The following is a 26,142-nucleotide window of genomic DNA, read 5'->3' as shown; positions in this document are numbered from 1 at the left end:
TGATGGACCCTCTCCCTGAGCCACTACAGTCTGTGTTACAGTGATGGACCCTCTCCCTGAGCCACTACAGTCTGTGTTACAGTGATGGACCCTCTCCCTGAGCCACTACAGTCTGTGTTACAGTGATGGACCCTCTCCCTGAGCCACTACAGTCTGTGTTACAGTGATGGACCCTCTCCCTGAGCCACTACAGTCTGTGTTACAGTGATGGACCCTCTCCCTGAGCCACTACAGTCTGTGTTACAGTGATGGACCCTCTCCCTGAGCCACTACAGTCTGTGTTACAGTGATGGACCCTCTCCCTGAGCCACTACAGTCTGTGTTACAGTGATGGACCCTCTCCCTGAGCCACTACAGTCTGTGTTACAGTGATGGACCCTCTCCCTGAGCCACTACAGTCTGTGTTACAGTGATGGACCCTCTCCCTGAGCCACTACAGTCTGTGTTACAGTGATGGACCCTCTCCCTGAGCCACTACAGTCTGTGTTACAGTGATGGACCCTCTCCCTGAGCCACTACAGTCTGTGTTACAGTGATGGACCCTCTCCCTGAGCCACTACAGTCTGTGTTACAGTGATGGACCCTCTCCCTGAGCCACTACAGTCTGTGTTACAGTGATGGACCCTCTCCCTGAGCCACTACAGTCTGTGTTACAGTGATGGACCCTCTCCCTGAGCCACTACAGTCTGTGTTACAGTGATGGACCCTCTCCCTGAGCCACTACAGTCTGTGTTACAGTGATGGACCCTCTCCCTGAGCCACTACAGTCTGTGTTACAGTGATGGACCCTCTCCCTGAGCCACTACAGTCTGTGTTACAGTGATGGACCCTCTCCCTGAGCCACTACAGTCTGTGTTACAGTGATGGACCCTCTCCCTGAGCCACTACAGTCTGTGTTACAGTGATGGACCCTCTCCCTGAGCCACTACAGTCTGTGTTACAGTGATGGACCCTCTCCCTGAGCCACTACAGTCTGTGTTACAGTGATGGACCCTCTCCCTGAGCCACTACAGTCTGTGTTACAGTGATGGACCCTCTCCCTGAGCCACTACAGTCTGTGTTACAGTGATGGACCCTCTCCCTGAGCCACTACAGTCTGTGTTACAGTGATGGACCCTCTCCCTGAGCCACTACAGTCTGTGTTACAGTGATGGACCCTCTCCCTGAGCCACTACAGTCTGTGTTACAGTGATGGACCCTCTCCCTGAGCCACTACAGTCTGTGTTACAGTGATGGACCCTCTCCCTGAGCCACTACAGTCTGTGTTACAGTGATGGACCCTCTCCCTGAGCCACTACAGTCTGTGTTACAGTGATGGACCCTCTCCCTGAGCCACTACAGTCTGTGTTACAGTGATGGACCCTCTCCCTGAGCCACTACAGTCTGTGTTACAGTGATGGACCCTCTCCCTGAGCCACTACAGTCTGTGTTACAGTGATGGACCCTCTCCCTGAGCCACTACAGTCTGTGTTACAGTGATGGACCCTCTCCCTGAGCCACTACAGTCTGTGTTACAGTGATGGACCCTCTCCCTGAGCCACTACAGTCTGTGTTACAGTGATGGACCCTCTCCCTGAGCCACTACAGTCTGTGTTACAGTGATGGACCCTCTCCCTGAGCCACTACAGTCTGTGTTACAGTGATGGACCCTCTCCCTGAGCCACTACAGTCTGTGTTACAGTGATGGACCCTCTCCCTGAGCCACTACAGTCTGTGTTACAGTGATGGACCCTCTCCCTGAGCCACTACAGTCTGTGTTACAGTGATGGACCCTCTCCCTGAGCCACTACAGTCTGTGTTACAGTGATGGACCCTCTCCCTGAGCCACTACAGTCTGTGTTACAGTGATGGACCCTCTCCCTGAGCCACTACAGTCTGTGTTACAGTGATGGACCCTCTCCCTGAGCCACTACAGTCTGTGTTACAGTGATGGACCCTCTCCCTGAGCCACTACAGTCTGTGTTACAGTGATGGACCCTCTCCCTGAGCCACTACAGTCTGTGTTACAGTGATGGACCCTCTCCCTGAGCCACTACAGTCTGTGTTACAGTGATGGACCCTCTCCCTGAGCCACTACAGTCTGTGTTACAGTGATGGACCCTCTCCCTGAGCCACTACAGTCTGTGTTACAGTGATGGACCCTCTCCCTGAGCCACTACAGTCTGTGTTACAGTGATGGACCCTCTCCCTGAGCCACTACAGTCTGTGTTACAGTGATGGACCCTCTCCCTGAGCCACTACAGTCTGTGTTACAGTGATGGACCCTCTCCCTGAGCCACTACAGTCTGTGTTACAGTGATGGACCCTCTCCCTGAGCCACTACAGTCTGTGTTACAGTGATGGACCCTCTCCCTGAGCCACTACAGTCTGTGTTACAGTGATGGACCCTCTCCCTGAGCCACTACAGTCTGTGTTACAGTGATGGACCCTCTCCCTGAGCCACTACAGTCTGTGTTACAGTGATGGACCCTCTCCCTGAGCCACTACAGTCTGTGTTACAGTGATGGACCCTCTCCCTGAGCCACTACAGTCTGTGTTACAGTGATGGACCCTCTCCCTGAGCCACTACAGTCTGTGTTACAGTGATGGACCCTCTCCCTGAGCCACTACAGTCTGTGTTACAGTGATGGACCCTCTCCCTGAGCCACTACAGTCTGTGTTACAGTGATGGACCCTCTCCCTGAGCCACTACAGTCTGTGTTACAGTGATGGACCCTCTCCCTGAGCCACTACAGTCTGTGTTACAGTGATGGACCCTCTCCCTGAGCCACTACAGTCTGTGTTACAGTGATGGACCCTCTCCCTGAGCCACTACAGTCTGTGTTACAGTGATGGACCCTCTCCCTGAGCCACTACAGTCTGTGTTACAGTGATGGACCCTCTCCCTGAGCCACTACAGTCTGTGTTACAGTGATGGACCCTCTCCCTGAGCCACTACAGTCTGTGTTACAGTGATGGACCCTCTCCCTGAGCCACTACAGTCTGTGTTACAGTGATGGACCCTCTCCCTGAGCCACTACAGTCTGTGTTACAGTGATGGACCCTCTCCCTGAGCCACTACAGTCTGTGTTACAGTGATGGACCCTCTCCCTGAGCCACTACAGTCTGTGTTACAGTGATGGACCCTCTCCCTGAGCCACTACAGTCTGTGTTACAGTGATGGACCCTCTCCCTGAGCCACTACAGTCTGTGTTACAGTGATGGACCCTCTCCCTGAGCCACTACAGTCTGTGTTACAGTGATGGACCCTCTCCCTGAGCCACTACAGTCTGTGTTACAGTGATGGACCCTCTCCCTGAGCCACTACAGTCTGTGTTACAGTGATGGACCCTCTCCCTGAGCCACTACAGTCTGTGTTACAGTGATGGACCCTCTCCCTGAGCCACTACAGTCTGTGTTACAGTGATGGACCCTCTCCCTGAGCCACTACAGTCTGTGTTACAGTGATGGACCCTCTCCCTGAGCCACTACAGTCTGTGTTACAGTGATGGACCCTCTCCCTGAGCCACTACAGTCTGTGTTACAGTGATGGACCCTCTCCCTGAGCCACTACAGTCTGTGTTACAGTGATGGACCCTCTCCCTGAGCCACTACAGTCTGTGTTACAGTGATGGACCCTCTCCCTGAGCCACTACAGTCTGTGTTACAGTGATGGACCCTCTCCCTGAGCCACTACAGTCTGTGTTACAGTGATGGACCCTCTCCCTGAGCCACTACAGTCTGTGTTACAGTGATGGACCCTCTCCCTGAGCCACTACAGTCTGTGTTACAGTGATGGACCCTCTCCCTGAGCCACTACAGTCTGTGTTACAGTGATGGACCCTCTCCCTGAGCCACTACAGTCTGTGTTACAGTGATGGACCCTCTCCCTGAGCCACTACAGTCTGTGTTACAGTGATGGACCCTCTCCCTGAGCCACTACAGTCTGTGTTACAGTGATGGACCCTCTCCCTGAGCCACTACAGTCTGTGTTACAGTGATGGACCCTCTCCCTGAGCCACTACAGTCTGTGTTACAGTGATGGACCCTCTCCCTGAGCCACTACAGTCTGTGTTACAGTGATGGACCCTCTCCCTGAGCCACTACAGTCTGTGTTACAGTGATGGACCCTCTCCCTGAGCCACTACAGTCTGTGTTACAGTGATGGACCCTCTCCCTGAGCCACTACAGTCTGTGTTACAGTGATGGACCCTCTCCCTGAGCCACTACAGTCTGTGTTACAGTGATGGACCCTCTCCCTGAGCCACTACAGTCTGTGTTACAGTGATGGACCCTCTCCCTGAGCCACTACAGTCTGTGTTACAGTGATGGACCCTCTCCCTGAGCCACTACAGTCTGTGTTACAGTGATGGACCCTCTCCCTGAGCCACTACAGTCTGTGTTACAGTGATGGACCCTCTCCCTGAGCCACTACAGTCTGTGTTACAGTGATGGACCCTCTCCCTGAGCCACTACAGTCTGTGTTACAGTGAGAGACCCTCTCCCTGAGCCACTACAGTCTGTGTTACAGTGATGGACCCTCTCCCTGAGCCACTACAGTCTGTGTTACAGTGATGGACCCTCTCCCTGAGCCACTACAGTCTGTGTTACAGTGATGGACCCTCTCCCTGAGCCACTACAGTCTGTGTTACAGTGATGGACCCTCTCCCTGAGCCACTACAGTCTGTGTTACAGTGATGGACCCTCTCCCTGAGCCACTACAGTCTGTGTTACAGTGATGGACCCTCTCCCTGAGCCACTACAGTCTGTGTTACAGTGATGGACCCTCTCCCTGAGCCACTACAGTCTGTGTTACAGTGATGGACCCTCTCCCTGAGCCACTACAGTCTGTGTTACAGTGATGGACCCTCTCCCTGAGCCACTACAGTCTGTGTTACAGTGATGGACCCTCTCCCTGAGCCACTACAGTCTGTGTTACAGTGATGGACCCTCTCCCTGAGCCACTACAGTCTGTGTTACAGTGATGGACCCTCTCCCTGAGCCACTACAGTCTGTGTTACAGTGATGGACCCTCTCCCTGAGCCACTACAGTCTGTGTTACAGTGATGGACCCTCTCCCTGAGCCACTACAGTCTGTGTTACAGTGATGGACCCTCTCCCTGAGCCACTACAGTCTGTGTTACAGTGATGGACCCTCTCCCTGAGCCACTACAGTCTGTGTTACAGTGATGGACCCTCTCCCTGAGCCACTACAGTCTGTGTTACAGTGATGGACCCTCTCCCTGAGCCACTACAGTCTGTGTTACAGTGATGGACCCTCTCCCTGAGCCACTACAGTCTGTGTTACAGTGATGGACCCTCTCCCTGAGCCACTACAGTCTGTGTTACAGTGATGGACCCTCTCCCTGAGCCACTACAGTCTGTGTTACAGTGATGGACCCTCTCCCTGAGCCACTACAGTCTGTGTTACAGTGATGGACCCTCTCCCTGAGCCACTACAGTCTGTGTTACAGTGATGGACCCTCTCCCTGAGCCACTACAGTCTGTGTTACAGTGATGGACCCTCTCCCTGAGCCACTACAGTCTGTGTTACAGTGATGGACCCTCTCCCTGAGCCACTACAGTCTGTGTTACAGTGATGGACCCTCTCCCTGAGCCACTACAGTCTGTGTTACAGTGATGGACCCTCTCCCTGAGCCACTACAGTCTGTGTTACAGTGATGGACCCTCTCCCTGAGCCACTACAGTCTGTGTTACAGTGATGGACCCTCTCCCTGAGCCACTACAGTCTGTGTTACAGTGATGGACCCTCTCCCTGAGCCACTACAGTCTGTGTTACAGTGATGGACCCTCTCCCTGAGCCACTACAGTCTGTGTTACAGTGATGGACCCTCTCCCTGAGCCACTACAGTCTGTGTTACAGTGATGGACCCTCTCCCTGAGCCACTACAGTCTGTGTTACAGTGATGGACCCTCTCCCTGAGCCACTACAGTCTGTGTTACAGTGATGGACCCTCTCCCTGAGCCACTACAGTCTGTGTTACAGTGATGGACCCTCTCCCTGAGCCACTACAGTCTGTGTTACAGTGATGGACCCTCTCCCTGAGCCACTACAGTCTGTGTTACAGTGATGGACCCTCTCCCTGAGCCACTACAGTCTGTGTTACAGTGATGGACCCTCTCCCTGAGCCACTACAGTCTGTGTTACAGTGATGGACCCTCTCCCTGAGCCACTACAGTCTGTGTTACAGTGATGGACCCTCTCCCTGAGCCACTACAGTCTGTGTTACAGTGATGGACCCTCTCCCTGAGCCACTACAGTCTGTGTTACAGTGATGGACCCTCTCCCTGAGCCACTACAGTCTGTGTTACAGTGATGGACCCTCTCCCTGAGCCACTACAGTCTGTGTTACAGTGATGGACCCTCTCCCTGAGCCACTACAGTCTGTGTTACAGTGATGGACCCTCTCCCTGAGCCACTACAGTCTGTGTTACAGTGATGGACCCTCTCCCTGAGCCACTACAGTCTGTGTTACAGTGATGGACCCTCTCCCTGAGCCACTACAGTCTGTGTTACAGTGATGGACCCTCTCCCTGAGCCACTACAGTCTGTGTTACAGTGATGGACCCTCTCCCTGAGCCACTACAGTCTGTGTTACAGTGATGGACCCTCTCCCTGAGCCACTACAGTCTGTGTTACAGTGATGGACCCTCTCCCTGAGCCACTACAGTCTGTGTTACAGTGATGGACCCTCTCCCTGAGCCACTACAGTCTGTGTTACAGTGATGGACCCTCTCCCTGAGCCACTACAGTCTGTGTTACAGTGATGGACCCTCTCCCTGAGCCACTACAGTCTGTGTTACAGTGATGGACCCTCTCCCTGAGCCACTACAGTCTGTGTTACAGTGATGGACCCTCTCCCTGAGCCACTACAGTCTGTGTTACAGTGATGGACCCTCTCCCTGAGCCACTACAGTCTGTGTTACAGTGATGGACCCTCTCCCTGAGCCACTACAGTCTGTGTTACAGTGATGGACCCTCTCCCTGAGCCACTACAGTCTGTGTTACAGTGATGGACCCTCTCCCTGAGCCACTACAGTCTGTGTTACAGTGATGGACCCTCTCCCTGAGCCACTACAGTCTGTGTTACAGTGATGGACCCTCTCCCTGAGCCACTACAGTCTGTGTTACAGTGATGGACCCTCTCCCTGAGCCACTACAGTCTGTGTTACAGTGATGGACCCTCTCCCTGAGCCACTACAGTCTGTGTTACAGTGATGGACCCTCTCCCTGAGCCACTACAGTCTGTGTTACAGTGATGGACCCTCTCCCTGAGCCACTACAGTCTGTGTTACAGTGATGGACCCTCTCCCTGAGCCACTACAGTCTGTGTTACAGTGATGGACCCTCTCCCTGAGCCACTACAGTCTGTGTTACAGTGATGGACCCTCTCCCTGAGCCACTACAGTCTGTGTTACAGTGATGGACCCTCTCCCTGAGCCACTACAGTCTGTGTTACAGTGATGGACCCTCTCCCTGAGCCACTACAGTCTGTGTTACAGTGATGGACCCTCTCCCTGAGCCACTACAGTCTGTGTTACAGTGATGGACCCTCTCCCTGAGCCACTACAGTCTGTGTTACAGTGATGGACCCTCTCCCTGAGCCACTACAGTCTGTGTTACAGTGATGGACCCTCTCCCTGAGCCACTACAGTCTGTGTTACAGTGATGGACCCTCTCCCTGAGCCACTACAGTCTGTGTTACAGTGATGGACCCTCTCCCTGAGCCACTACAGTCTGTGTTACAGTGATGGACCCTCTCCCTGAGCCACTACAGTCTGTGTTACAGTGATGGACCCTCTCCCTGAGCCACTACAGTCTGTGTTACAGTGATGGACCCTCTCCCTGAGCCACTACAGTCTGTGTTACAGTGATGGACCCTCTCCCTGAGCCACTACAGTCTGTGTTACAGTGATGGACCCTCTCCCTGAGCCACTACAGTCTGTGTTACAGTGATGGACCCTCTCCCTGAGCCACTACAGTCTGTGTTACAGTGATGGACCCTCTCCCTGAGCCACTACAGTCTGTGTTACAGTGATGGACCCTCTCCCTGAGCCACTACAGTCTGTGTTACAGTGATGGACCCTCTCCCTGAGCCACTACAGTCTGTGTTACAGTGATGGACCCTCTCCCTGAGCCACTACAGTCTGTGTTACAGTGATGGACCCTCTCCCTGAGCCACTACAGTCTGTGTTACAGTGATGGACCCTCTCCCTGAGCCACTACAGTCTGTGTTACAGTGATGGACCCTCTCCCTGAGCCACTACAGTCTGTGTTACAGTGATGGACCCTCTCCCTGAGCCACTACAGTCTGTGTTACAGTGATGGACCCTCTCCCTGAGCCACTACAGTCTGTGTTACAGTGATGGACCCTCTCCCTGAGCCACTACAGTCTGTGTTACAGTGATGGACCCTCTCCCTGAGCCACTACAGTCTGTGTTACAGTGATGGACCCTCTCCCTGAGCCACTACAGTCTGTGTTACAGTGATGGACCCTCTCCCTGAGCCACTACAGTCTGTGTTACAGTGATGGACCCTCTCCCTGAGCCACTACAGTCTGTGTTACAGTGATGGACCCTCTCCCTGAGCCACTACAGTCTGTGTTACAGTGATGGACCCTCTCCCTGAGCCACTACAGTCTGTGTTACAGTGATGGACCCTCTCCCTGAGCCACTACAGTCTGTGTTACAGTGATGGACCCTCTCCCTGAGCCACTACAGTCTGTGTTACAGTGATGGACCCTCTCCCTGAGCCACTACAGTCTGTGTTACAGTGATGGACCCTCTCCCTGAGCCACTACAGTCTGTGTTACAGTGATGGACCCTCTCCCTGAGCCACTACAGTCTGTGTTACAGTGATGGACCCTCTCCCTGAGCCACTACAGTCTGTGTTACAGTGATGGACCCTCTCCCTGAGCCACTACAGTCTGTGTTACAGTGATGGACCCTCTCCCTGAGCCACTACAGTCTGTGTTACAGTGATGGACCCTCTCCCTGAGCCACTACAGTCTGTGTTACAGTGATGGACCCTCTCCCTGAGCCACTACAGTCTGTGTTACAGTGATGGACCCTCTCCCTGAGCCACTACAGTCTGTGTTACAGTGATGGACCCTCTCCCTGAGCCACTACAGTCTGTGTTACAGTGATGGACCCTCTCCCTGAGCCACTACAGTCTGTGTTACAGTGATGGACCCTCTCCCTGAGCCACTACAGTCTGTGTTACAGTGATGGACCCTCTCCCTGAGCCACTACAGTCTGTGTTACAGTGATGGACCCTCTCCCTGAGCCACTACAGTCTGTGTTACAGTGATGGACCCTCTCCCTGAGCCACTACAGTCTGTGTTACAGTGATGGACCCTCTCCCTGAGCCACTACAGTCTGTGTTACAGTGATGGACCCTCTCCCTGAGCCACTACAGTCTGTGTTACAGTGATGGACCCTCTCCCTGAGCCACTACAGTCTGTGTTACAGTGATGGACCCTCTCCCTGAGCCACTACAGTCTGTGTTACAGTGAGAGACCCTCTCCCTGAGCCACTACAGTCTGTGTTACAGTGATGGACCCTCTCCCTGAGCCACTACAGTCTGTGTTACAGTGATGGACCCTCTCCCTGAGCCACTACAGTCTGTGTTACAGTGATGGACCCTCTCCCTGAGCCACTACAGTCTGTGTTACAGTGATGGACCCTCTCCCTGAGCCACTACAGTCTGTGTTACAGTGATGGACCCTCTCCCTGAGCCACTACAGTCTGTGTTACAGTGATGGACCCTCTCCCTGAGCCACTACAGTCTGTGTTACAGTGATGGACCCTCTCCCTGAGCCACTACAGTCTGTGTTACAGTGATGGACCCTCTCCCTGAGCCACTACAGTCTGTGTTACAGTGATGGACCCTCTCCCTGAGCCACTACAGTCTGTGTTACAGTGATGGACCCTCTCCCTGAGCCACTACAGTCTGTGTTACAGTGATGGACCCTCTCCCTGAGCCACTACAGTCTGTGTTACAGTGATGGACCCTCTCCCTGAGCCACTACAGTCTGTGTTACAGTGATGGACCCTCTCCCTGAGCCACTACAGTCTGTGTTACAGTGATGGACCCTCTCCCTGAGCCACTACAGTCTGTGTTACAGTGATGGACCCTCTCCCTGAGCCACTACAGTCTGTGTTACAGTGATGGACCCTCTCCCTGAGCCACTACAGTCTGTGTTACAGTGATGGACCCTCTCCCTGAGCCACTACAGTCTGTGTTACAGTGATGGACCCTCTCCCTGAGCCACTACAGTCTGTGTTACAGTGATGGACCCTCTCCCTGAGCCACTACAGTCTGTGTTACAGTGATGGACCCTCTCCCTGAGCCACTACAGTCTGTGTTACAGTGATGGACCCTCTCCCTGAGCCACTACAGTCTGTGTTACAGTGATGGACCCTCTCCCTGAGCCACTACAGTCTGTGTTACAGTGATGGACCCTCTCCCTGAGCCACTACAGTCTGTGTTACAGTGATGGACCCTCTCCCTGAGCCACTACAGTCTGTGTTACAGTGATGGACCCTCTCCCTGAGCCACTACAGTCTGTGTTACAGTGATGGACCCTCTCCCTGAGCCACTACAGTCTGTGTTACAGTGATGGACCCTCTCCCTGAGCCACTACAGTCTGTGTTACAGTGATGGACCCTCTCCCTGAGCCACTACAGTCTGTGTTACAGTGATGGACCCTCTCCCTGAGCCACTACAGTCTGTGTTACAGTGATGGACCCTCTCCCTGAGCCACTACAGTCTGTGTTACAGTGATGGACCCTCTCCCTGAGCCACTACAGTCTGTGTTACAGTGATGGACCCTCTCCCTGAGCCACTACAGTCTGTGTTACAGTGATGGACCCTCTCCCTGAGCCACTACAGTCTGTGTTACAGTGATGGACCCTCTCCCTGAGCCACTACAGTCTGTGTTACAGTGAGAGACCCTCTCCCTGAGCCACTACAGTCTGTGTTACAGTGATGGACCCTCTCCCTGAGCCACTACAGTCTGTGTTACAGTGATGGACCCTCTCCCTGAGCCACTACAGTCTGTGTTACAGTGATGGACCCTGTCCCTGAGCCACTACAGTCTGTGTTACAGTGATGGACCCTCTCCCTGAGCCACTACAGTCTGTGTTACAGTGATGGACCCTCTCCCTGAGCCACTACAGTCTGTGTTACAGTGATGGACCCTCTCCCTGAGCCACTACAGTCTGTGTTACAGTGATGGACCCTCTCCCTGAGCCACTACAGTCTGTGTTACAGTGATGGACCCTCTCCCTGAGCCACTACAGTCTGTGTTACAGTGATGGACCCTCTCCCTGAGCCACTACAGTCTGTGTTACAGTGATGGACCCTCTCCCTGAGCCACTACAGTCTGTGTTACAGTGATGGACCCTCTCCCTGAGCCACTACAGTCTGTGTTACAGTGATGGACCCTCTCCCTGAGCCACTACAGTCTGTGTTACAGTGATGGACCCTCTCCCTGAGCCACTACAGTCTGTGTTACAGTGATGGACCCTCTCCCTGAGCCACTACAGTCTGTGTTACAGTGATGGACCCTCTCCCTGAGCCACTACAGTCTGTGTTACAGTGATGGACCCTCTCCCTGAGCCACTACAGTCTGTGTTACAGTGATGGACCCTCTCCCTGAGCCACTACAGTCTGTGTTACAGTGATGGACCCTCTCCCTGAGCCACTACAGTCTGTGTTACAGTGATGGACCCTCTCCCTGAGCCACTACAGTCTGTGTTACAGTGATGGACCCTCTCCCTGAGCCACTACAGTCTGTGTTACAGTGATGGACCCTCTCCCTGAGCCACTACAGTCTGTGTTACAGTGATGGACCCTCTCCCTGAGCCACTACAGTCTGTGTTACAGTGATGGACCCTCTCCCTGAGCCACTACAGTCTGTGTTACAGTGATGGACCCTCTCCCTGAGCCACTACAGTCTGTGTTACAGTGATGGACCCTCTCCCTGAGCCACTACAGTCTGTGTTACAGTGATGGACCCTCTCCCTGAGCCACTACAGTCTGTGTTACAGTGATGGACCCTCTCCCTGAGCCACTACAGTCTGTGTTACAGTGATGGACCCTCTCCCTGAGCCACTACAGTCTGTGTTACAGTGATGGACCCTCTCCCTGAGCCACTACAGTCTGTGTTACAGTGATGGACCCTCTCCCTGAGCCACTACAGTCTGTGTTACAGTGATGGACCCTCTCCCTGAGCCACTACAGTCTGTGTTACAGTGATGGACCCTCTCCCTGAGCCACTACAGTCTGTGTTACAGTGATGGACCCTCTCCCTGAGCCACTACAGTCTGTGTTACAGTGATGGACCCTCTCCCTGAGCCACTACAGTCTGTGTTACAGTGATGGACCCTCTCCCTGAGCCACTACAGTCTGTGTTACAGTGATGGACCCTCTCCCTGAGCCACTACAGTCTGTGTTACAGTGATGGACCCTCTCCCTGAGCCACTACAGTCTGTGTTACAGTGATGGACCCTCTCCCTGAGCCACTACAGTCTGTGTTACAGTGATGGACCCTCTCCCTGAGCCACTACAGTCTGTGTTACAGTGATGGACCCTCTCCCTGAGCCACTACAGTCTGTGTTACAGTGATGGACCCTCTCCCTGAGCCACTACAGTCTGTGTTACAGTGATGGACCCTCTCCCTGAGCCACTACAGTCTGTGTTACAGTGATGGACCCTCTCCCTGAGCCACTACAGTCTGTGTTACAGTGATGGACCCTCTCCCTGAGCCACTACAGTCTGTGTTACAGTGATGGACCCTCTCCCTGAGCCACTACAGTCTGTGTTACAGTGATGGACCCTCTCCCTGAGCCACTACAGTCTGTGTTACAGTGATGGACCCTCTCCCTGAGCCACTACAGTCTGTGTTACAGTGATGGACCCTCTCCCTGAGCCACTACAGTCTGTGTTACAGTGATGGACCCTCTCCCTGAGCCACTACAGTCTGTGTTACAGTGATGGACCCTCTCCCTGAGCCACTACAGTCTGTGTTACAGTGATGGACCCTCTCCCTGAGCCACTACAGTCTGTGTTACAGTGATGGACCCTCTCCCTGAGCCACTACAGTCTGTGTTACAGTGATGGACCCTCTCCCTGAGCCACTACAGTCTGTGTTACAGTGATGGACCCTCTCCCTGAGCCACTACAGTCTGTGTTACAGTGATGGACCCTCTCCCTGAGCCACTACAGTCTGTGTTACAGTGATGGACCCTCTCCCTGAGCCACTACAGTCTGTGTTACAGTGATGGACCCTCTCCCTGAGCCACTACAGTCTGTGTTACAGTGATGGACCCTCTCCCTGAGCCACTACAGTCTGTGTTACAGTGATGGACCCTCTCCCTGAGCCACTACAGTCTGTGTTACAGTGATGGACCCTCTCCCTGAGCCACTACAGTCTGTGTTACAGTGATGGACCCTCTCCCTGAGCCACTACAGTCTGTGTTACAGTGATGGACCCTCTCCCTGAGCCACTACAGTCTGTGTTACAGTGATGGACCCTCTCCCTGAGCCACTACAGTCTGTGTTACAGTGATGGACCCTCTCCCTGAGCCACTACAGTCTGTGTTACAGTGATGGACCCTCTCCCTGAGCCACTACAGTCTGTGTTACAGTGATGGACCCTCTCCCTGAGCCACTACAGTCTGTGTTACAGTGATGGACCCTCTCCCTGAGCCACTACAGTCTGTGTTACAGTGATGGACCCTCTCCCTGAGCCACTACAGTCTGTGTTACAGTGATGGACCCTCTCCCTGAGCCACTACAGTCTGTGCTACAGTGAGAGACCCTCTAACCGAGCCACTACAGTCTGTGTTACATTGATGGACCCTCTCCCTGAGCCACTACAGTCTGTGTTACAGTGATGGACCCTCTCCCTGAGCCACTACAGTCTGTGTTACAGTGATGGACCCTCTCCCTGAGCCACTACAGTCTGTGTTACAGTGATGGACCCTCTCCCTGAGCCACTACAGTCTGTGTTACAGTGATGGACCCTCTCCCTGAGCCACTACAGTCTGTGTTACAGTGATGGACCCTCTCCCTGAGCCACTACAGTCTGTGTTACAGTGATGGACCCTCTCCCTGAGCCACTACAGTCTGTGTTACAGTGATGGACCCTCTCCCTGAGCCACTACAGTCTGTGTTACAGTGATGGACCCTCTCCCTGAGCCACTACAGTCTGTGTTACAGTGATGGACCCTCTCCCTGAGCCACTACAGTCTGTGTTACAGTGATGGACCCTCTCCCTGAGCCACTACAGTCTGTGTTACAGTGATGGACCCTCTCCCTGAGCCACTACAGTCTGTGTTACAGTGATGGACCCTCTCCCTGAGCCACTACAGTCTGTGTTACAGTGATGGACCCTCTCCCTGAGCCACTACAGTCTGTGTTACAGTGATGGACCCTCTCCCTGAGCCACTACAGTCTGTGTTACAGTGATGGACCCTCTCCCTGAGCCACTACAGTCTGTGTTACAGTGATGGACCCTCTCCCTGAGCCACTACAGTCTGTGTTACAGTGATGGACCCTCTCCCTGAGCCACTACAGTCTGTGTTACAGTGATGGACCCTCTCCCTGAGCCACTACAGTCTGTGTTACAGTGATGGACCCTCTCCCTGAGCCACTACAGTCTGTGTTACAGTGATGGACCCTCTCCCTGAGCCACTACAGTCTGTGTTACAGTGATGGACCCTCTCCCTGAGCCACTACAGTCTGTGTTACAGTGATGGACCCTCTCCCTGAGCCACTACAGTCTGTGTTACAGTGATGGACCCTCTCCCTGAGCCACTACAGTCTGTGTTACAGTGATGGACCCTCTCCCTGAGCCACTACAGTCTGTGTTACAGTGATGGACCCTCTCCCTGAGCCACTACAGTCTGTGTTACAGTGATGGACCCTCTCCCTGAGCCACTACAGTCTGTGTTACAGTGATGGACCCTCTCCCTGAGCCACTACAGTCTGTGTTACAGTGATGGACCCTCTCCCTGAGCCACTACAGTCTGTGTTACAGTGATGGACCCTCTCCCTGAGCCACTACAGTCTGTGTTACAGTGATGGACCCTCTCCCTGAGCCACTACAGTCTGTGTTACAGTGATGGACCCTCTCCCTGAGCCACTACAGTCTGTGTTACAGTGATGGACCCTCTCCCTGAGCCACTACAGTCTGTGTTACAGTGATGGACCCTCTCCCTGAGCCACTACAGTCTGTGTTACAGTGATGGACCCTCTCCCTGAGCCACTACAGTCTGTGTTACAGTGATGGACCCTCTCCCTGAGCCACTACAGTCTGTGTTACAGTGATGGACCCTCTCCCTGAGCCACTACAGTCTGTGTTACAGTGATGGACCCTCTCCCTGAGCCACTACAGTCTGTGTTACAGTGATGGACCCTCTCCCTGAGCCACTACAGTCTGTGTTACAGTGATGGACCCTCTCCCTGAGCCACTACAGTCTGTGTTACAGTGATGGACCCTCTCCCTGAGCCACTACAGTCTGTGTTACAGTGATGGACCCTCTCCCTGAGCCACTACAGTCTGTGTTACAGTGATGGACCCTCTCCCTGAGCCACTACAGTCTGTGTTACAGTGATGGACCCTCTCCCTGAGCCACTACAGTCTGTGTTACAGTGATGGACCCTCTCCCTGAGCCACTACAGTCTGTGTTACAGTGATGGACCCTCTCCCTGAGCCACTACAGTCTGTGTTACAGTGATGGACCCTCTCCCTGAGCCACTACAGTCTGTGTTACAGTGATGGACCCTCTCCCTGAGCCACTACAGTCTGTGTTACAGTGATGGACCCTCTCCCTGAGCCACTACAGTGTGTGTTACAGTGATGGACCCTCTCCCTGAGCCACTACAGTCTGTGTTACAGTGATGGACCCTCTCCCTGAGCCACTACAGTCTGTGTTACAGTGATGGACCCTCTCCCTGAGCCACTACAGTCTGTGTTACAGTGATGGACCCTCTCCCTGAGCCACTACAGTCTGTGTTACAGTGAGAGACCCTCTCCCTGAGCCACTACAGTCTGTGTTACAGTGATGGAACCTGTCCCTGAGACACTACAGTCTGTGTTACAGTGATGGACCCTCTCCCTGAGCCACTACAGTCGGTGTTACAGTGATGGACCCTCTCCCTGAGCCACTGCAGACTGTGTTACAGTGATGGACCCTCTCCCTGAGCCACTACAGTCTGTGTTACAGTGATGGACCCTCTCCCTGAGCCACTACAGTCTGTGTTACAGTGATGGACCCTCTCCCTGAGCCACTACAGTCTGTGTTACAGTGATGGACCCTCTCCCTGAGCCACTACAGTCTGTGTTACAGTGATGGACCCTCTCCCTGAGCCACTACAGTCTGTGTTACAGTGATGGACCCTCTCCCTGAGCCACTACAGTCTGTGTTACAGTGATGGACCCTCTCCCTGAGCCACTACAGTCTGTGTTACAGTGATGGACCCTCTCCCTGAGCCACTACAGTCTGTGTTACAGTGATGGACCCTCTCCCTGAGCCACTACAGTCTGTGTTACAGTGATGGACCCTCTCCCTGAGCCACTACAGTCTGTGTTACAGTGATGGACCCTCTCCCTGAGCCACTACAGTCTGTGTTACAGTGATGGACCCTCTCCCTGAGCCACTACAGTCTGTGTTACAGTGATGGACCCTCTCCCTGAGCCACTACAGTCTGTGTTACAGTGATGGACCCTCTCCCTGAGCCACTACAGTCTGTGTTACAGTGATGGACCCTCTCCCTGAGCCACTACAGTCTGTGTTACAGTGATGGACCCTCTCCCTGAGCCACTACAGTCTGTGTTACAGTGATGGACCCTCTCCCTGAGCCACTACAGTCTGTGTTACAGTGATGGACCCTCTCCCTGAGCCACTACAGTCTGTGTTACAGTGATGGACCCTCTCCCTGAGCCACTACAGTCTGTGTTACAGTGATGGACCCTCTCCCTGAGCCACTACAGTCTGTGTTACAGTGATGGACCCTCTCCCTGAGCCACTACAGTCTGTGTTACAGTGATGGACCCTCTCCCTGAGCCACTACAGTCTGTGTTACAGTGATGGACCCTCTCCCTGAGCCACTACAGTCTGTGTTACAGTGATGGACCCTCTCCCTGAGCCACTACAGTCTGTGTTACAGTGATGGACCCTCTCCCTGAGCCACTACAGTCTGTGTTACAGTGATGGACCCTCTCCCTGAGCCACTACAGTCTGTGTTACAGTGATGGACCCTCTCCCTGAGCCACTACAGTCTGTGTTACAGTGATGGACCCTCTCCCTGAGCCACTACAGTCTGTGTTACAGTGATGGACCCTCTCCCTGAGCCACTACAGTCTGTGTTACAGTGATGGACCCTCTCCCTGAGCCACTACAGTCTGTGTTACAGTGATGGACCCTCTCCCTGAGCCACTACAGTCTGTGTTACAGTGATGGACCCTCTCCCTGAGCCACTACAGTCTGTGTTACAGTGATGGACCCTCTCCCTGAGCCACTACAGTCTGTGTTACAGTGATGGACCCTCTCCCTGAGCCACTACAGTCTGTGTTACAGTGATGGACCCTCTCCCTGAGCCACTACAGTCTGTGTTACAGTGATGGACCCTCTCCCTGAGCCACTACAGTCTGTGTTACAGTGATGGACCCTCTCCCTGAGCCACTACAGTCTGTGTTACAGTGATGGACCCTCTCCCTGAGCCACTACAGTCTGTGTTACAGTGATGGACCCTCTCCCTGAGCCACTACAGTCTGTGTTACAGTGATGGACCCTCTCCCTGAGCCACTACAGTCTGTGTTACAGTGATGGACCCTCTCCCTGAGCCACTACAGTCTGTGTTACAGTGATGGACCCTCTCCCTGAGCCACTACAGTCTGTGTTACAGTGATGGACCCTCTCCCTGAGCCACTACAGTCTGTGTTACAGTGATGGACCCTCTCCCTGAGCCACTACAGTCTGTGTTACAGTGATGGACCCTCTCCCTGAGCCACTACAGTCTGTGTTACAGTGATGGACCCTCTCCCTGAGCCACTACAGTCTGTGTTACAGTGATGGACCCTCTCCCTGAGCCACTACAGTCTGTGTTAGTGATGGACCCTCTCCCTGAGCCACTACAGTCTGTGTTACAGTGAAGACCTTCTCCCTGAGCCACTACAGTCTGTTTTACAGTGAGAGACCCTCTCCCCAAGCCACTACAGTCTGTGTTACAGTGATGGACACTCTCCCTGAGCCACTACAGTCTGTGTTACAGTGATGGACCCTCTCCCTGAGCCACTACACACTGTGTTACAGTGATGGACCCTCTCCCTGAGCCACTACAGTCTGTGTTACAGTGATGGACCCTCTCCCTGAGCCACTACAGTCTGTGTTACAGTGATGGACCCTCTCCCTGAGCCACTACAGTCTGTGTTACAGTGATGGACCCTCTCCCTGAGCCACTACAGTCTGTGTTACAGTGATGGACCCTCTCCCTGAGCCACTACAGTCTGTGTTACAGTGATGGACCCTCTCCCTGAGCCACTACAGTCTGTGTTACAGTGATGGACCCTCTCCCTGAGCCACTACAGTCTGTGTTACAGTGATGGACCCTCTCCCTGAGCCACTACAGTCTGTGTTACAGTGATGGACCCTCTCCCTGAGCCACTACAGTCTGTGTTACAGTGATGGACCCTCTCCCTGAGCCACTACAGTCTGTGTTACAGTGATGGACCCTCTCCCTGAGCCACTACAGTCTGTGTTACAGTGATGGACCCTCTCCCTGAGCCACTACAGTCTGTGTTACAGTGATGGACCCTCTCCCTGAGCCACTACAGTCTGTGTTACAGTGATGGACCCTCTCCCTGAGCCACTGCAGACTGTGTTACAGTGATGGACCCTCTCCCTGAGCCACTACAGTCTGTGTTACAGTGATGGACCCTCTCCCTGAGCCACTACAGTCTGTGTTACAGTGATGGACCCTCTCCCTGAGCCACTACACTCTGTGTTACAGTGATGGACCCTCTCCCTGAGCCACTACAGTCTGTGTTACAGTGATGGACCCTCTCCCTGAGCCACTACAGTCTGTGTTACAGTGATGGACCCTCTCCCTGAGCCACTACAGTCTGTGTTACAGTGAGAGACCCTCTCCCTGAGCCACTACAGTCTGTGTTACAGTGATGGACCCTCTCCCTGAGCCACTACAGTCTGTGTTACAGTGATGGACCCTCTCCCTGAGCCACTACAGTCTGTGTTACAGTGATGGACCCTCTCCCTGAGCCACTACAGTCTGTGTTACAGTGATGGACCCTCTCCCTGAGCCACTACAGTCTGTGTTACAGTGATGGACCCTCTCCCTGAGCCACTACAGTCTGTGTTACAGTGATGGACCCTCTCCCTGAGCCACTACAGTCTGTGTTACAGTGATGGACCCTCTCCCTGAGCCACTACAGTCTGTGTTACAGTGATGGACCCTCTCCCTGAGCCACTACAGTCTGTGTTACAGTGATGGACCCTCTCCCTGAGCCACTACAGTCTGTGTTACAGTGATGGACCCTCTCCCTGAGCCACTACAGTCTGTGTTACAGTGATGGACCCTCTCCCTGAGCCACTACAGTCTGTGTTACAGTGATGGACCCTCTCCCTGAGCCACTACAGTCTGTGTTACAGTGATGGACCCTCTCCCTGAGCCACTACAGTCTGTGTTACAGTGATGGACCCTCTCCCTGAGCCACTACAGTCTGTGTTACAGTGATGGACCCTCTCCCTGAGCCACTACAGTCTGTGTTACAGTGATGGACCCTCTCCCTGAGCCACTACAGTCTGTGTTACAGTGATGGACCCTCTCCCTGAGCCACTACAGTCTGTGTTACAGTGATGGACCCTCTCCCTGAGCCACTACAGTCTGTGTTACAGTGATGGACCCTCTCCCTGAGCCACTACAGTCTGTGTTACAGTGATGGACCCTCTCCCTGAGCCACTGCAGTCTGTGTTACAGTGATGGACCCTCTCCCTGAGCCACTACAGTCTGTGTTACAGTGATGGACCCTCTCCCTGAGCCACTACAGTCTGTGTTACAGTGATGGACCCTCTCCCTGAGCCACTACAGTCTGTGTTACAGTTATTGGCCCTCTCCCTGAGCCACTACAGTCTGTGTTACAGTGATGGACCCTCTCCCTGAGCCACTACAGTCTGTGTTACAGTGATGGACCCTCTCCCTGAGCCACTACAGTCTGTGTTACAGTGAGAGACCCTCTCCCTGAGCCACTACAGTCTGTGTTACAGTGATGGACCCTCTGTCTGAGCCACTACAGTCTGTGTTACAGTGATGGACCCTCTCCCTGAGCCACTACAGTCTGTGTTACAGTGAGAGACCCTCTCCCTGAGCCACTACAGTCTGTGTTACAGTGATGGACCCTCTCCCTGAGCCACTGCAGTCTGTGTTACAGTGATGGACCCTCTCCCTGAGCCACTACAGTCTGTGTTACAGTGATGGACCCTCTCCCTGAGCCACTACAGTCTGTGTTACAGTGATGGACCCTCTCCCTGAGCCACTACAGTCTGTGTTACAGTGAGAGACCTCTCCCTGAGCCACAACAGTCTGTGTTACAGTGAGAGACCCTCTCCCTGAGCCACTACAGTCTGTGTTACAGTGATGGACCCTCTCCTGAGCCACTACAGTCTGTGTTACAGTGATGGACCCTCTCCCTGAGCCACTGCAGACTGTGTTACAGTGATGGACCCTCTCCCTGAGCCACTACAGTCTGTGTAACAGTCATGGACCATCTCCCTGAGCCACTACAGTCTGTGTTACAGTGATGGACCCTCTCCCTGAGCCACTACAGTCTGTGGTACAGTGATGGACCCTCTCCTGAGCCACTACAGTCTGTGTTACAGTGAGGGACCCTTTCCCTGAGCCACTACAGTCTGTGGAACAGTGATGGACCCTCTCCCTGTGCCACTACAGTCTGTGTTAAAGTGATGGACCCTCTCCCTGAGCCACTACAGTCTGTGTTAAAGTGAGAGACCTTCTCCCTGAGCCACTACAGTATGTGTTACAGTGATGGACCCTCTCCCTGAGCCACTACAGTCTGTGTTACAGTGAGAGACTTTCTCCCTGAGCCACAACAGTCTGTGTTACAGTGATGGACCCTCTCCCAGAGCCACTACAGTCTGTGTTACAGTGAGAGATCTTCTCCCTGAGCCACTACAGTCTGTGTTGCAGTGATGGACCCTCTCCCTGAGCCACTACAGTCTGTGTTACAGTGAGAGACCCTCTCCCTGAGCCACTACAGTCTGTGTTACAGTGATAGACCCTCTCCCTGAGCCACTACAGTCTGTGTTACAGTGATGGACCCGCTCCCTGAGCCACTGCAGTCTGTGTTACAGTGATGGACCCTCTCCCAGAGCCACTACAGTCTGTGTTACAGTGAGAGACCCTCTCCCTGAGCCACTGCAGTCTGTGTTACAGTGATGGACCCTCTCCCTGAGCCACTACAGTCTGTGTTACAGTGAGAGACCCTCTCCATGAGCCACTACAGTCTGTGTTACAGTGAGAGACCCTCTCCATGAGCCACTACAGTCTGTGTTACAGTGATGGACCCTCTCCCTGAGCCACGACAGTCTGTGGAACAGTGATGGACCCTCTCCCTGAGCCACTACAGTCTGTGTTACAGTGATGGACCCTCTCCCTGAGCCACTACAGTCTGTGTTACAGTGAGAGACCTTCTCCCTGAGCCACTACAGTCTGTGTTACAGTGATGGACCCTCTCCCTGAGCCACTACAGTCTGTGTTACAGTGATGGACCCTCTCCCTGAACCACTACAGTCTGTGTTACAGTGAGAGACCCTCTCCCTGAGCCACTACAGTCTGTGTTACAGTGATGGAATCTCTCCCTGAGACACTACAGTCTGTGTTACAGTGATGGACCCTCTCCCTGAACACTACATTCTGTGTTACAGTGATGGACCCTCTCCCTGAGCCACTGCAGTCTGTGTTAAAGTGATGGACCCTCTCCCTGAGCCACTACAGTCTGTGTTACAGTGATGGACCCTCTCCCTGAGCCACTGCAGTCTGTGTTACAGTGTGGGACCCTCTCCCTGACCCACTACAGTCTGTGTTACAGTGAGAGACCTTCTCCCTGAGCCACTATAGTCTGTGTTACAGTGATGGACCCTCTCCCTGAGCCACTACAGTCTGTGTTACAGTGATGGAACCTCTCCCTGAGACACTACAGTCTGTGTTACAGTGATGGACTCTCTCCCTGAGCCACTACAGTCTGTGTTACAGTGACAGACCCTCTCCCTGAGCCACTACAGTCTGTGTTACAGTGATGGACACTCTGTCTGAACCACTACAGTCTGTGTTACAGTGAGAGACCCTCTCCCTGAGCCACTACAGTCTGTGTTACAGTGAGAGACCCTCTAACCGAGCCACTACAGTCTGTGTTACAGTGATGGACCCTCTCCCTGAGCCACTACAGTCTGTGTCACAGTGATGGACCCTCTCCCTGAGGCACTATATTCTGTGTTACAGTGATGGAGACTCTACCTGAGCCACTACAGTCTGTGTTACAGTGATGGACCCTCTCCCTGAGCCACTTCAGTCTGTGTTAAAGTGATGGACCCTCTCCCTGAGCTTCTACAGTCTGTGTTACAGTGATGGACACTCTCCCTGAGCCACTACAGTCTGTGTTACAGTGATGGACACTCTCCTTGAGTCACTACAGTCTGTGGTACAGTGATGGACCCTCTCCCTGAGCCACTACAGTCTGTGTTACAGTGATGGACCCTCTCCCTGAGCCACTGCAGTCTGTGTTACAGTGATGGACCCTCTCCCTGAGCCACTACAGTCTGTGTTACAGTGAGAGACCCTCTCCCTGAGCCACTACAGTCTGTGTTACAGTGATGGACCCTCTCCCTGAGCCACTACAGTCTGTGGAACAGTGATGGACCCTCTCCCTGAGCCACTACAGTCTGTGTTACAGTGATGGACCCTCTCCCTGAGCCACTACAGTCTGTGTTACAGTGAGAGACCTTCTCCCTGAGCCACTACAGTCTGTGTTACAGTGATGGACCCTCTCCCTGAGCCACTACAGTCTGTGTTACAGTGATGGACCCTCTCCCTGAGCCACTACAGTCTGTGTTACAGTGAGAGACCCTCTCCCTGAGCCACTACAGTCTGTGTTACAGTGATGGACCCTCTCCCTGAGCCACTGCAGTCTGTGTTACAGTGATGGACCCTCTCCCTGAGCCACTACAGTCTGTGTTACAGTGAGAGACCCTCTCCCTGAGCCACTACAGTCTGTGTTACAGTGATGGACCCTCTCCCTGAGCCACTACAGTCTGTGTTACAGTGATGGAACCTCTCCCTGAGCCACTACAGTCTGTGTTACAGTGATGGACTCTCTCCCTGAGCCACTACAGTCTGTGTTACAGTGACAGACCGTCTCCCTGAGCCACTACAGTCTGTGTTACAGTGATGGACCCTCTCCCTGAGCCACTGTAGGCTGTGTTACAGTGATGGACCCTCTCCCTGAGCCACTACAGTCTGTGTTACAGTGATGGACCCTCTCCCTGAGCCACTAGTCTGTGTTAAAGTGATGGACCCTCTCTCTGAGCCACTACAGTCTGTGTTACAGTGATGGACACTCTCCCTGAGCCACTGCAGTCTGTGTTACAGTGATGGACACTCTCCTTGAGCCACTACAGTCTGTGGTACAGTGATGGACCCTCTCCCTGAGCCACTACAGTCTGTGTTACAGTGATGGACCCTCTCCCTGAGCCACTACAGTCTGTGTTACAGTGATGGACCCTCTCCCTGAGCCTCTACAGTCTTTGTTACAGTGATGGACCCTCTCCCTGAGCCACTACAGTCTGTGTTACAGTGAGAGACCCTCTCCCTGAGCCACTACAGTCTGTGTTACAGTGAGAGACCCTCTCCCTGAGCCACTACAGTCTGTGTTACAGTGATGGACCCTCTCCCTGAGCCACTACAGTCTGTGTTACAGTGAGAGACCCTCTCCCTGAGCCACTACAGTCTGTGTTGCAGTGAGAGACCCTCTCCCTGAGCCACTACAGTCTGTATTAATGATGGACCCTCTCTCTGAGCACTACAGTCTGTGTTACAGTGAGAGACCCTCTCCCTGAGCCACTACAGTCTGTGTTACAGTGATGGACCCTCTGTCTGAGCCACTACAGTCTGTGTTACAGTGAGAGACCCTGTCCCTGAGCCACTACAGTCTGTGTTACAGTGATGGACCCTCTCCCTGAGCCACTACAGTCTGTGTTACAGTGATGGACCCTCTGTCTGAGCCACTACAGTCTGTGTTACAGTGAGAGACCCTGTCCCTGTGCCACTACAGTCTGTGTTACAGTGATGGACCCTCTCCCTGAGCCACTACAGTCTGTGTTACAGTGATGGACCCTCTGTCTGAGCCACTACAGTCTGTGTTACAGTGATGGACCCTCTCCCTGAGCCACTACAGTCTGTGTTACAGTGATGGACCCTCTGTCTGAGCCACTACAGTCTGTGTTACAGTGATGGACCCTCTGTCTGAGCCACTACAGTCTGTGTTACAGTGATGGACCCTCTCCCTGAGCCACTACAGTCTGTGTTACAGTGATGGACCCTCTCCCTGAGCCACTACAGTCTGTGTTACAGTGATGAACCCTCTCCCTGAGCCACTACAGTCTGTGTTACAGTGATGGACCCTCTCCCTGAGCCACTACAGTCTGTGTTACAGTGATGGACCCTCTCCCTGAGCCACTACAGTCTGTGTTACAGTGATGGACCCTCTCCCTGAGACACTACAGTCTGTGTTACAGTGATGGACCCTCTCCCTGAGCCACTACAGTCTGTGTTACAGTGATGGACCCTCTGTCTGAGCCACTGCAGTCTGTGTTACAGTGATGGACCCTCTCCCTGAGCCACTACAGTCTGTGTTACAGTGATGGACTCTCTGTCTGAGCCACTACAGTCTGTGTTACAGTGATGGACCCTCTCCCTGAGCCACTACAGTCTGTGTTACAGTGATGGACCCTCTCCCTGAGCCACCACAGTCTGTGTTACAGTGATGGACCCTCTCCCTGAGCCACTACAGTCTGTGTTACAGTGAGAGACCCTCTGTCTGAGCTACTGCAGACTGTGTTACAGTGATGGACCCTCTCCCTGAGCCACCACAGTCTGTGTTACAGTGATGGACCCTCTCCTTGAGCCACTACAGTCTGTGTTACAGTGATGGACCCTCTGTCTGAGCCACTACAGTCTGTGTTACAGTGATGCACCCTCTCCCTGAGCCACTTCAGTCTGTGTTACAGTGATGGACCCTCTGCCTGAGCCACTACAGTCTGTGGTACAGTGATGGACCCTCTCCCTGAGCCACTGCAGTCTGTAGTACAGTGGTGCGCACACCGTGTTGTTAGCTGTGGGTGGAGAGAACTCCAGGATATCGATCGAGCAACAAAGAAGGAATATTGGCCAAGTTGGAATGGTGAGAGTTGTGGGGAGATGGCGAGTAATTCATCCTTCACCTAATTGGCAAATTCTACATGGTGAAAAGGCTTTTCTGGGCTGGTAGGTGTGTTTCTCAGCACAGAGGCCCCACTCCTACTGCCCAGTCTCTCAGATTGTGATGACAGGAATGGAGCTGGTCATCTTCAGGTTATGATGCATTTGAGGGGAAGCCGGATAAACACATGAGGGAGAAAGGAATAAGAATGGTAGGGTGATGGGGTGAGATGTGGGGGAGGTGTGTGGGAGGAGGCTCGTGTGGAGCAGAATCATCAGCATGGAGCAGGTGTGCTGTAAATTCTATGTAGTAAATATGTGAAACAAATATGAACCTGTCACTTGTCGGTCCAAGTCTGGCTGTTACTCAGGGCTTGGTGTGAGCTGTTGCAGCTAGAGGAGTTTTGAATTAAGGCAAACATCGTGCAGCCACCAGTGAACAGCCCCCATCACTGCTCTGAAGATGGAAGGAGGGTCACTGATGAAGCAGCAGAACATGGTTGGGCTGAGGACACCACCCTGAGGAACTCCTGCAGTGATTATCTGGAACTGATATAATTGCACCCCAGCGACCAGTCTCATTTTTCTCTGGATCAGACAGGAGTCCGATCACTGCAGGTCCACCT

At 53.4% G+C, this 26,142-nt stretch overlaps 1 protein-coding gene across 1 annotated transcript in view; it reads right to left on the bottom strand.

Moving 5' to 3' along the window:
- Positions 1 to 26,142, bottom strand: part of LOC121272869 (GON-4-like protein) — a 155,440-nt gene that overhangs the window by 54,738 nt on the left and 74,560 nt on the right. The window lies entirely within an intron of this gene.

The sequence above is a fragment of the Carcharodon carcharias genome, chromosome 36 (assembly GCF_017639515.1).
Source record: "Carcharodon carcharias isolate sCarCar2 chromosome 36, sCarCar2.pri, whole genome shotgun sequence".
Classification (NCBI taxonomy): domain Eukaryota; kingdom Metazoa; phylum Chordata; class Chondrichthyes; order Lamniformes; family Lamnidae; genus Carcharodon; species Carcharodon carcharias.
The sequence above is the reverse complement of the archived record's forward strand: the minus strand, read 5'-3'. Positions and strand labels throughout refer to the sequence as shown.